Here is a 13,479-nt window from a genome sequence, read left to right on the forward strand (position 1 = left end):
ATCGCATCGAATCTTGCGATACGTGCATGGAGCATTAAATGTAGACGAAAAAAACTAATTACACAGTTTGGTTGAAAATTGCGAGACGAACGTTTTGAGCCTAATTAGTCCATGATTGAACACTATTTGTCAAATAAAAACGAAAGTGCTACAGTGGCCCAAATTCCAACTTTGGGCCAACTAAACACGCGCTAAATCTCTTGACTAAAAAAAAGTGTCCTTTCTCCATACATAATATTGTATGAGTCAAATGCGGTAAAGTACTTTTGATATCAATACATAATAGATTAATATTATTAAATATAAGTAACGCCACCTCATCCCAATGAGTTGGTTTTTAAAAGGCCACCGGAGATGGCCTAATATATAAGCGGCACACCGCAATGCCGCCCTAATAACACCAGGTCACCAAGGTCAAATACCATACGGAGTCTTATACTTATTACTAGGCTCTCAACCATGGACTATGCAATGACCAGAGCAACCATCTTATGATGGATCAGCAAGCACATCATCCATCCCTCAACAAAGATCAGCATGATTAGTCCTAATAAAAAATTGAGCGTAGGGAGCGCCACCTCTATCACATATGTGAACCCCCTCAACTGAGACCTGATGGTGGTACGCTTAGCTCGCTCATTGGCGACATTAGAAGCTTGACCCATAACGAAAAAAGGTGCTCATTCAGCAATATAGCTACAAAATGCAACCAAAATAAGTGTGGTAACACATCATCAAATGGGCACTCCTCGTCCCTCCCATTGATTCATAAAACAAATAAGGGGGAAAACTTGCTCGATGAATCGAGATCATGCATTCATGCCTTGTTCACGTTTACACATTGTCAGTTGTCTCCATGCAAAAGATCGTCCCGACTTATAATAAGGCTCTGCACGGTTATACACTTATTCATAATCTCCGAACAATGCAAGTACTCAATTTATTTATGGATCGAATCATAGTTACACTCATAGGTCAAAGGAGGGTCATGACAGACCCATATCCCACCGTTGAACGGAATAAACCCGGAACCATCTATCATATTGTCTAGCATGCATCTTGGGTCGAAATTTAGAGCCACCTTCTGAAGTTGTGTGGCATGTTCGAGCACTCGTACGTTGCATGAACCAGCGTTCGCAGTCAGTTCCTGCTAGCCCCGTGAAGTCTACTTCCTGGATATTAGCCAAGTACATCTGGTGGAATTTCCAGTGGTCCGGGTGATTGCACAAGGAGTTTCCATCGCGACGGGCCTGGGTTAGAACGAGGGATATATGCAGCTTGTTCGGTTGACTGATTTATATCGTTGCTGGTTCGTAAAGAAGTATTGTTGGCTGGTTTGTGTGAGAGAAAAATATTATTCTGGCTGGAAATTTACGATCGTTTACGACAAGGCACAGCCAAACGAACGGGCTGATGTATGAGCAGGTTCATGCTCGTGTGTTGCTACGGGACAACTAAACTTTTGTACTAAAAACACACAGATCGCATGATAAGATAACAATTTTATAAATTAAATATCGACGTTAAAGTAACATTTTACAGTATTATTATTTTATCATACGATCTGTGTGTTTTTAGTACAAAAATTTGATTTTCTGTAGCAACGCACGGAGACATGACATGCGGTGATGAGGGGAGTGGGGACGTGCCTGCCTGCCACCGCTTGCCTTTGTGGGCTGTGTCGGGTACAGGAAAAAAATTCTTTTTTTTACGGTTGCATGCAGCATGCAGGGCATCATAACTCCCTCTCATGCAGCCTTCTTTTACGGACGAGAGCCAGGCGCCGAGATTCGATGGATCAGCTTTTTACCCGTGCTATATCAATACAAATCAAATAACCAACTAATATCTTTTTAGTAATCAAGCATAAATTGAAAAAATATTTATAATTCATGCAATAAACAATTCACAGCAACAAATATCAGCAATCCGACGGAGTACCAATGAAACCGGAGATCAGATCAGATCAACAAGCTACCAAGTGTGGAAGTAGAACACAAAAAGCAAGGAGTGGGTACCCTGATCCCTGCTGCCCATCGGCACGATGACCACCTTGTTGCAGCAGAGGCCAAGTCAGGCTGTGATCTTGTATGAAGAAACTAAAAAATAAATAAAACTGATGAAATATTCTTCGGATTTGCATATAATCTCAGGAAGCTTGAGAATTGCCCAAGGAGGCAATTTGCAAGCTTCTGAAGAACAGGGCAGAAATTGTCCTCATTAGCTGAAACCTTCTGGGCAAGATTGACAACATCAATGGCACAAGAGGCCCACAAATCTACACCTGCATTGAAGAAAGCTCTTGTATTGGTGGAGAAAAGCAATGACATACAGTCAAACACTTGTTTGAAGAGCTCAATAGATTCATTGTCAGTACGTGATGTGTTGCTATCAACTCTGCCCAAACCATGATTTGCAACTCGACTAAGTGATTTAATTAAGTTTCCGTTAAATGACACCAGACGCAATAGCTGAATGCTGTGCACACTGTGGTTAGAAACTCGTCCGCTAGCTCAATTCCTGCACAAATAAACGGGCTAGGAGCAAGTTCAATTCAAATCCAGGCCATGCTTATCATTTTTAATTTCACTGTAGTTGTATCCATGCTAAAGAAAGTTTCTTGGCCATGATATATTCAGTATTACAATACTTGTAGTCAAATGAAAAAGAGGGCTGGTAACATCTTTTGTACTACGTACCATCATCCACCCATCATCAGACACAGGTCGAGGAAACAGTGACTTCCAAGTCACGACATTCTGAATGAGCATTTCATCAAACAACCTAGGGGCGTCCATCAAGCAGCTGCAGGCCTGCAGTAGGCATGGAGTTGGCTAGGCGTCGCCCCACGCCCCACCTCTGCCGTCGTTGCCCGAAGCCGCGCTGGTCCTCCGTCACCGTGGCCTTGGGCGCCTAGTCACGGAGTCGAGCTTGCAGTGTGCCACCAGCGTTGGTGCAGCGCGTAGTCATGTGTAGCGCAAGAGGAGGAGGGAGGCGATGGAGCACAGGCTTGAATGCAGGATATGGCTCGGAAGAGGCGAAGAGCGGCACACACACCACGCACGCACGTACCTGGATGGACAGCGCGTCCATGTAGGCCCAGAGCGCGACGACGGGTGGGCGGCCGGTGCCGAGCGTGGCGACGACGCCGGTGCGCGCGACCAGGTGGCGGAACCCGACGCCTAGGGCGTCCAGCTCGTCGCGGGCGAGGCGCGCGCAGGAGAGCTTCACGTCAAATAGAATAGAAATTAGCTAGGATACATACTCACCATGTGAATGCAGTGTACGCGGAGGTATTTGAGATAGCTACATTATTTTAGGATCTCTGCTAGTCCAACTCCAAATGAATGCAACTCCCATAAATAAACATGAACAGTCAAAGATATTAAGTGAGGAAGATGAGGTATCCGCCCACTAATTATGTCACCAACCTCATCTTCTTCCTAATAAAAAAAGAAAAAAAAAAGAAAATGCAAGTAAATAAGCATCCCAAAGACATCATTGATATTTGTTTTAACCAAACAAGGTAAAAGAAGACAATGTGAAACATAGGTCATTACAACACACTAAGAGCTAGTTTAGAAACTCAAATCCCTTTGGGATCCTGGACTTTTCATAGGGTGAGCAATCCATGGGGATGATATTTAAATAAGCCATCTATTCCTCATGGAGGATTTCTCATTCCTGGGTGTGCCTCCCCTTGCTTCTAAATTAGGCCTAAGGTATTCCCTTTTTGTTCATTCGGTTTTGAAAAGAAAAAAAAAGATTTTCCTTTCATCGGACATGATCCACATATGGATGTTTAATTTAATAATTCTTATGATTTGTGGCAAATGACACATGTATAAAAAATAATAATACGACTGGACGAATTCATAGAAATATAATATAGCCGTTTTCACGAGCGTCACTCAGTTAACTAATATGAACCATCCCTAACTAGTGAGTGTAATATATATATATATATATATATATATATATATATATATATATATATATATATATATATATATATGTGTGTGTGTGTGTGTGTGTGTGTGTGTGTGTGTGTGTGTGTGTGTGTGTGTGTGTGTGGTGTGTGTGTGTGTCCGTACGTCACAACGGGTCACAGTTTTTTAAACTAAATTGAGTAATGAGAACGGACGCGTGAGCTCAGAGGACTTCGTATTGGACGTAGACACATGGATCCTTTGTTCGTATCGGGACTGTATAGGACACGGACACGTGTGGTCCGAGTAGATGATGATTCGTATCGAACACGTGAGCAGGGATTAAGATTTGGTATCACCGAGTAGATGACGACGTTAGAGTCTTTTTTTAGTTGTAGAGATATATATAAGTTTGAAAGGACGGACCGATAGAGACATCTATTATCACTGGCTATATAGAAAGCACAGAGAAAAACAGTCTTGACAGTATACTAGTATACTAAGAGTAGTGCAAAATTGGAAACAATGGCATAAAAATAGGTGCAAGTAGAGACAATGCAAAACGAGCGGTATCATTTATTATAGCCAGAACTAAAATAATAGATTACAATCGTAATCCTTTATTATGTGTGCAGCAATTGAAAACAGCTATAATTTATTTCTGCTAGTAGAAGCAATGAAAAAAAATCAGTGGTTTCATTTATTATTTAACTTTTTAAAACAGTCTAATTTGCTTTTGAGATTCCCCATAGCTGCAAGTTCATTTAAAAGACAAAGAAAACATGAAGCTTTAAGTTTGGTTTTTGGATGCATACCATATCTACGTGCAGAGACACATCAAGACATGTGAGTGACGTACAACACCGGAGTAGGCGAATGCTACCGTTGATGTCATCATCTTCATCTCCATGCGACTGCAACTCAACCTTGAGGCTCCTCACGTATGGCAATTCACCGTCAACGTCGATATGGCCAGGTTGATGAGGCAGAAGGTGAGCTTCTCCAGCCTAGGGGCGGGGATCCCAAGTACCCTGAGCCCTGAGGTTGGGGTAGTCCTCCTCCATACGGAAAAACTGGAGGCTAGGAGTTTTTAGTTTCAAAGTCCAAGAGTCTTCCATTGTTGGCCCTCTTGACATTGACAGTTCTAAGAGTGCGCTGGCCTCGATAAGCAGCTCATTCAGATTCGGGAGCCTAAACTTGATCAGTTGTAGCTTCTGCAGGGACGGGCAGCATGCCGATGACAGGAAGCGGGGGAGGAGGTGGCCACTGCCAGCAGCGAACTTAATGTTTTCAAGTGAGAGATCCACAAGCGAGGCGAATACTGCAGCGGCGGGGAGCTGGAGCCTTACGCCTTTCAGTTTCCAATGCATGGTCTCCAGCTTTGCTGAGCTAGCAAGTTCGCTGAGATTCATCATGGGTTTGTGCTGCCTCTCCCTGATGTTTCCTCTGCAGATCCCACGGACCAGCACGTCGTCGCCAAGGCCGCCGATCAGGTCGGTGCCCCCGGCAGACGCCGCTCGCCGTCGCTTCGACCTGCTGCGCACGCCCATCGTGTCTGCTGCTCCGCCGCCGCCGCCGCCGCCGCCACCAGCAGCAGATGCGATCCGATTGATGCGCACGGCGTATATATGCTTCTCTCGGGAAACAACAGACCCGCGAGACGTGGAAAAAAGGCACGGGCACGAATCATACCAGGAGAGTATTATTTGAGAAGTACACTATATAACAACACAAAGCAAATAAAAACGAACATACTCACAATGGAAGCGACGGCAATGACAGCCACCACAACAAACACAACATGTTTTACCACCAAAGCACCGGCATGCAGACACTACCAAACATGCCGCAGAGAACAAGCGAAGAGCTTAGGGGGGGAGAGAGTGTGTGTTCTCAATAGCGATGCTGCCAAGGAGAGAAACAACATTCACAAATACCACCAACGCTGCGTTGAAAATAAAAAAATTTCAACCGGCACATGGGAGCGAGCTTCGTCCCGACGAACGACAGGCGAGGCTAGAGGTAGGGGCCAAGCTGGGCAGTGGTGGGTGCGGCAGCAGGTGGGACAAGCTCGACCAAAGGTCGGAGGTGGACGGGTGGGCAGATCTAAGTGTAGGATGGTTTGGAGCTTGCCAAAAGGTCAGAGGCGGCAATGAATGGACGGGGATGGAAGCCAAAGGTGTGGAAGAGGGAGAAGAAGGTGGAAGAGGCTGACATCCAAGCCCTGCTAACGGTTTTCTAATGGACTGAGAACTGTGGCTATATACTCTACATTTTTCGTCTCTCAACCAAACAAATAATAGGAACATCCTCGTCCCTCAACCAAACATATAGTATGGATCATCCCATCCAATAATAATAATAATGGATCCATCCCAATCCTCTTATCCGAAACCAAACACATCCTAAGAGAATTCAGTGATGCCTGAACCCATTTTATTTCTGACACGTTTGCTGAGATCACTTCGGCTAGCATTCGTGTTGACAAAAAGTTAGCCCTAAACATACTAGCTTGAATTGTAGTGAAAAAAAAAAAACTTCAATTACGCTAGCTAATTATTGCATATCCTTTTTCCCTACTAGGAACGTAACATTTGTGCTTTTATCCATGTGTCGACGTATTGTTTTCTTAGTAAGTAAATTGAAAATGTATGTTTTTGAACCTAAAGTCCTATAACTTGCCATAATCATGAGAAAAAGAAATACCCAGACTCAAGGCCAATGGTTCAGCCAAGAAACAAAAGGGAACTGCAGTCCACTTTATATCAAATCTCATGCTTCCTGTGTTCAACTGGAACAAGTCCAAAGTCCAAACACTCAAGTTTTGAATTCGATATGTTGGACTAGCCCAAGTTAATTGTCCTCGTGAACTATAAGATAAGATTTGGGGAGACCAGGAAAGAAAACAAAACCACTAGCAGCTAGCCATCCTCACTTGATGTACTGTTGTTGCAAGGGTGTAAAACATATTTTACAGGTTAAAAAACGGTATTGCTAAATAAAAGACATACGAGTTTGCAGATTATGCTCAGTCAGTGTCTGAAATACCAAAAAGATTGACACCCATGAGCTCCTCACAATCACAATGAAAAAAATCCACGTGTGCAATGATGCATATTGTCTTCTATTACTTCCATATCTCAATTTTCCATAAATGTCAACTAGCTGTTTATCTCACCGGAGTCACGAGTCAGAAGTTAAAAAGAGACAAGATCCAAAAAAAAGTTAAAAGAGACCAGGAGGAAAAGTCAAACTTCAATGTTGACTTCAAAATATTAACGCCCGATAATAAATTGGTTAATAAGAGGGATTCATCAAACAACGTAGAGCTTTTCTCCTAGTGGTATGATTCAGGGACGTAGCTAGTGGTGGGGCTAGGGAGGCTTCAGCCCCCTCTACCCATCCTTAGCACGTGGAGTTTTTCTAAGTCCTTTCTTAAAATTTTATGCATACATGTATTAGGTAGGATGAGCTAAGGTTAAGAGAAGATAAAAAAATATCTATTCTTTTGTTCAGTCGCTCCTAAATTTTTTTTGGCTTTGTCACTGGTATGATTCTATATCTATATCGGTCCATTACCCCCTAACTAACTTTATGAATGTGAAAATTATCTCTCTTCACATATTGTCTGTTAGTCTGTCTACTCTCCTGTTTTATATATGACAGATGTATCGCTTGGACACATGTATACCTATGAATCCTAATCCAAATACGACGCTCCATCCTGAGCTGAGTACAAATCCTAATTCAAATAGAAATAGAAAAATGATCTCCTATTATTTTATTACAACTAAAAAATAAGTATGGTTATCTTCTGCTTCCGTTTCCTCACGTGATACAAATCAGAAAAAAATAGTACGAGACAGACTTATGGAAAACAAGGGAAGAGAAAAAACAGGGAGCATCTCCGGGAGTTTGGTATAATTTATTAGTTGCTAAACTAATCAATTTAGCAAGTTAATAAAAGAAATAGCAACCTTATATTTTGTCCTTCTCCAAAAGTTTGCTATTCTAACTTTCTATAAAATCTAAAGTGGGGTCCACATCTGATTTATTTTTGAATTGGTTTGGAGCTAATCCGTACACACTGCCGCCGCCCTTTTCGTCCCTCCGTGTGTGAGTACTCTGCCGAGCGCCGACGACCATCACCTGGCACCGCAAACCTGCACCTGCTGCATCTGGCTGTTGCTATATGCCACCGTCACACACAACCGTGGAAACAAGGCTACATTGGCGGAGGACAGGTACGTACCAGCGGCATCGGAGCAGAAGGGCAGCGGCAAAATAGATCAAGCCAACAATATATATATCTCAGGTAAAAACAAACTCTCGCGTGAGAAGTACCGTGAAAACAGGTCCACGGAGGAGAGACAGTGAATTCTCTCGACTTTGAAAATCTATGAGTTGAGTAGAATATTTGACAACTTTTTTATTTTTAAGGAACTCTTTTACAAAACTGTTGGAGTGGGTTTTTTTTCCCTTTTTGCTAAAAAATTAAGATAGTGCGTTGTTTTACCAAGCTTCTGGAGATGCTCTAAGGTGCAGCTCGCAACGGACGGAAGGGGCAGGAAAAGATATTAATAAAAAATAAAAATAAGATACAAGAACTATTATTATTAGACCAAAAATAGGACTCAAATTGTATCAGGACACAGAGTAGTTTAATACTTTAATTTCACAATCCGAATAGAATTGGATTGTTATAAACAAGTATGGCCCTGTTTACTTTGCTGAAAAACCATGGCTGAAAGTACTGTTCGCTGATGTGTTGTGAGAAAACAAACACTGTTTATTCGCTAGAATAGTACGGCTCATAAGATAAGCGAACATGAGCTATATATATATATATATATATATAAAAGGCACCATGTCAGGTTCTCAACTAATTCGATCTGCAAGCTTCAATCGGTAAGGCAAATACAGATTCTCGCCAACTCAAACACAATCTGCAACTTCACATCAGGTTGTCAAGTTCCCACCACAGCAGGTTCTTGCTAATTGGAGCACAATCGATCTTTTCCGTAGGTAATTAATATGTAATAAAATAAAACCACTAATCTCACCACATATTTTTGTGTTCTACTATACTTTGTATCATCAACTGGATTTTCGATCTATTTTTTGTATTTTTCTAAATAGTTTATTTTTGATAATTAATGATTCTTTTATCAACTTCTCTTACCAAATCACGTCAAGATTGTCTTTTTTTTTTTTGAGGAAAACGTCACGATTGTCTAAGCTCACGATTGGGAACTCCATGATACCTGCGGCAGGCCCTTGTAGGCCAGAGCTCGTCGCAGTCGAGCGGGCCGTCTTTCACCCACTCCAAAGGCTCGTCCGTGCTGAGGCTCAGGGTCCAGGTCGTCACGGTGAACAAGAAGCGGCCGCGTTTGCACGTGCTCCTACCATGGTCGCCGCAGCAGCAGCGGGCTTCGATGTTGACGAACATCACATCGCCAGCGCCGGCGCACGTCGAAGACTCGAAGTAGTCCACCTCATTGGGAGGCAGCACCGGCAGCGTCACGTAGCGGAGGTCGGAGCTTAAGGCTCATGTCGTCCATGGCCATGTCGCAAAGGATGAAGCCGAGTAGGTAGTTGACCCAGCACAGGAACCGGTCTCCTACGGGGACGGCTGTGTCTGCCTGCCACCGTCGCATCACCGTGTCGCCCTTGCTGCCCTGATATGGTCGTCAAATATGATAGGCACCGCTTGCTTGATCGAGCTCCCACTCCTAACCGACGCGGAGGATGCAGGGGTCAACCGGCATGAGTTCATCCTCGACGACACAGCGCAAGAGGCCAGTGTCGCTCAAGTTCATGAGGCGCTGGCTCTGGCTCTCTCCTTGTCATAGCAGATCGGGAGCTTCAACAGTGAGGGCAGCCGCGCCGTGCCTGTCTCATACAAGAAATAGTCTCGTGTAGTTCAGTAGTTGTGGCACCGCATGGTCGGATCTTTTGGGACGACCTCACCTCGTGGAGGACAGTTTCGGAGTGGGCCATGATGATGCTGAGGGAATCGACTTTCTTCCCCCCTCCCCGTCTTGGCTGGACGTGCTGTCCAAAAAGCATCGTAAAACCTAGAGATATTAAAAATCACAAAGAGTCGGTTCCGGCCCATTGGCTCCATCCGTTTCTTTTATTGTAGTTTTACTTTTAATATTCTTTTATCTTTTCTATCACGTTCTAATAAATAAATATAAAAAATAAAGAATAAAAAAGGCCTTTGAACCTTTAATTTTTCATGAAAAAATAAAGGTTTGTACGTCAAGTTATTGATGCAGCTTTTATTAAAAACAAAACATATCATATAAGAACCTGGTTGAACTGATGGTCTATAACAAATAAGTAATTAAACGAGAACTCATATCTTGAGGTGTATGTTGTTAGTCGGTTTAAACAAATTTGTGTCTCGACTGTGTGGATGGACCAATGCAACCCTCAACGAGTCCCGCAACGTAGAAACTAGAGAGAGGTATCCCGTCATAATCATCGGCTCATAAACCAATAAAATTTATGCTCTCGTCTTCCGTGACAATAAGATAACTTTATTTCTTCCGGTGCAATACACGGGCATATTTGCTAGTCATATATTAAAAGCCCAAAATTGCACAGCTACCCCTTGATATGGATGTGCAACTAAGGGCGCATTTGGATGCCGCCAATAGCTAAAGGCCGCGCCGCGAGCTCGGCGAACAAAACGGGCATCCCATCAAAAAGACAAAAACACATGTGACGATTACCACTTTGCTATGGTTTCAACATAACAAAAGTTTATCTAACATACCCCGCAAAAAAATTGTATAACATGCAGGCATTGGAGAGGGGAGGGAGCACAAATGAAGAGAGGAGTGAGGCCATTTTCCATCCTTTCTTTATGACTTGGAAGCACACACAACAGGGATGATAGAAGCAGTGGCAGAACCAACAATTTTGATTAACGGGGAGGGGATCAAATATAATAACACCTCTAAGTGTGATAAATATATACATAAGTGTATGTCTCATTAATATTTTAATGTTTTTACATATTTAGTTAATATTTATAATGAAAAATCATAATATTGTGAGAAGAATAGGTGAATTGATGGCTTGACGTGCTATAAATTGAAAAATTTTAAGGTCATTAAAAGAGTTTCTACAGCGTGGGGGGTGGGGGGCACGGCCCTCTGCTCCCCAACTCCCGTGCACGGTTCCGCCCTCCGAGATTCTACCTTGAATCCATTGAATCTTGCAGAGTTGCAGGTATGCCTCACCAGAACTTTGCTGGGACGTCATATGATGAGGCAATGACTTGGAATCTAGTTTTGCAAGGGCCCTTCTAACATCTAAAGGAATATAGGTACGGGCAAAATCCTCAGGATCAGCCATGTCGGGGTTTGAAGAAAACTGCTCAATATCCGACATGTCATGGTTATATGAAGGTTCTCCGATTCATTAGAGCATGTTTGGAGAATATCAGGTGAAGACAATGAACTGTTACATATAAGTTGTCGATGATTCTATACTGGAGATGCAACCAGCTGCTCCTCAGGCTCACTTTCTGTTTGTTTCATCATCTATAATGGCCGTTGGCATGAGGCCGCTTGGAGAAGCATCTTGATCTCCAACAGTTTGCCTATGTGTTACTGTACTTCAGTGTCCATGACAAGTTGTCAATCTATGGCAGGAGACGAATTTTTTGCCAAACGTTTGCTATGCCTAAGCTGAAGAACTGAATTTGAAGTAGCAACCAAGCTATCCTTTTCGTTTCCTTGCGTGAACTCTGTGATGATGTCCTGGCAGTTCCGATTCTATGTGAGTTACTTGATTATCCATTTCCCTGCGAATCATAGATTCAGAATGTTCCCTTCGCACCTCTTGAGTGGCATCATTTGTTGTCTGCTCTTGTCTCCTCTCTGAACCCATAACATTGAGGCCAATCAACTGCCTCAGTGCCTCTTGCCCCTGTTGTCATTGCCTGCAATTAAGGATGAAAACGGAACGGAAATATCCCGAACCGAACTGCATCGTTTTTTATATTTAATCCGATCGAATCCGTATTTTCTTGTCCGACTTTACCGTTTTCGCATTTCAGATGTTTCGTATTTCAAATGTAAAAGTAGAAAACGGTTTAGACATTTTTCCGACTGTTTTCTACTTTTCTACTTTTAATTTGAAATATTCCGAATTGAAAACCGAATTTGGCCAACTACACAGGTCATACAGCCCAATTACAGGTTGTTCACCACGCAGCTGTGTTCTTTCTACTGGTGGCCAGCTGCCCTCTCTTATAGACGGCGCTCAGCCTCGTCTCTCTTCACCTCATGAGATGGTGCTAAATGGCAGGAAACCGGCAGCATCTACACGAAAGCCCACCTGGGCCATAGCCCATCAAGCTCATCGGTTTAACCCCCACCTGCAAAGTCAATCATTTGATAGTTTTGCATCAGCCGAATAAATCTTTGTTACTCAAAAGAAAAATCTGAATAAATCTTTAAAATAAAATACTACATCTATTCTAAAAAGATTAATAAAATTATTCTGACTCAGTTCGAGTTCATGTTTCTATAATATGCACTTGTTAATTATTATATGCACTTGAACTTGCACTTAGTCATGCACTTGGTCTATGGGTCGGTATTCCGTATTGAGTTTTCGTATACCGACCGTGTTCGATATAATTCCGCCCGAATTGTTTCGTTTTCGAAATTCTCGATATTCCGTAAGTTCGTGTTTATTTTCGTGTTCGGTTTGTCCGCTTTCGTTTTCGTTTTCGTATTCAAATGTAAAAGTAGAAAACGGTTGAGGAGTTCTCCGTTCGATTCCGTCCGTTTTCATCCTTACCTGCAATAGTCTCATTAACCAGTTGAGTGCATGCCAAGGTCGCAGGTGAGGTGGGCAGATCCGAGTGTGGGATGGATTGGAGCTTGCCAAGGTCAGGAGGCGGCAACGGATGGTCGGGGATGGAAGCCTGAGGTGTGGAAGAGGAAGAAGAAGGTGGAAGATGTTGACATCCGAGCCCTACTAACGATTGTCTAATGGACGGGGAATGGTGACTATATATTCTGCGTTCCCCGTGTCTCAACCAAACAAACAATAGGAACATCCTGGTCCCACAACCAAACACACTACTGGAGACGGCCTCTTTGCCGAGGGCTTTTGGCTTTGCCGAGGGCCAGATCTCGGGCACTCGGCAAAGGGGTCTTTGCCGAGGGCCAGCTCTAGGAGCCCTCGGCAAAGATAGGCCCTCGGCAAACAAAAGGCCCTCGGCAAAATGGCCGGATGGGTCACGGCGGCCACTGGCGTCATTCTTTGCCGAGTGCCCGCCGTCAGGCACTCGGCAAAGATTTTTTATTTTTTTTTAAATATTCTTTGCCGAGGGCCATTGGCCAGGCCCTCGGCAAAGATTTTTTATTTTTTTTAAATATTCTTTGCCGAGGGCCATTGGACAGGCCCTCGGCAAAGACCCCCTTTGCCGAGGGCCAGGCTAGACCCTCGGCAAAGAGATTTTGTTTTTTTTTTGTTTTTTTGAACCCAGTTTTTTGTGGTGCTATAATACATTATTTAAAAC

Source organism: Miscanthus floridulus, chromosome 11, assembly GCF_019320115.1.
Source record: "Miscanthus floridulus cultivar M001 chromosome 11, ASM1932011v1, whole genome shotgun sequence".
NCBI lineage: Eukaryota > Viridiplantae > Streptophyta > Magnoliopsida > Poales > Poaceae > Miscanthus > Miscanthus floridulus.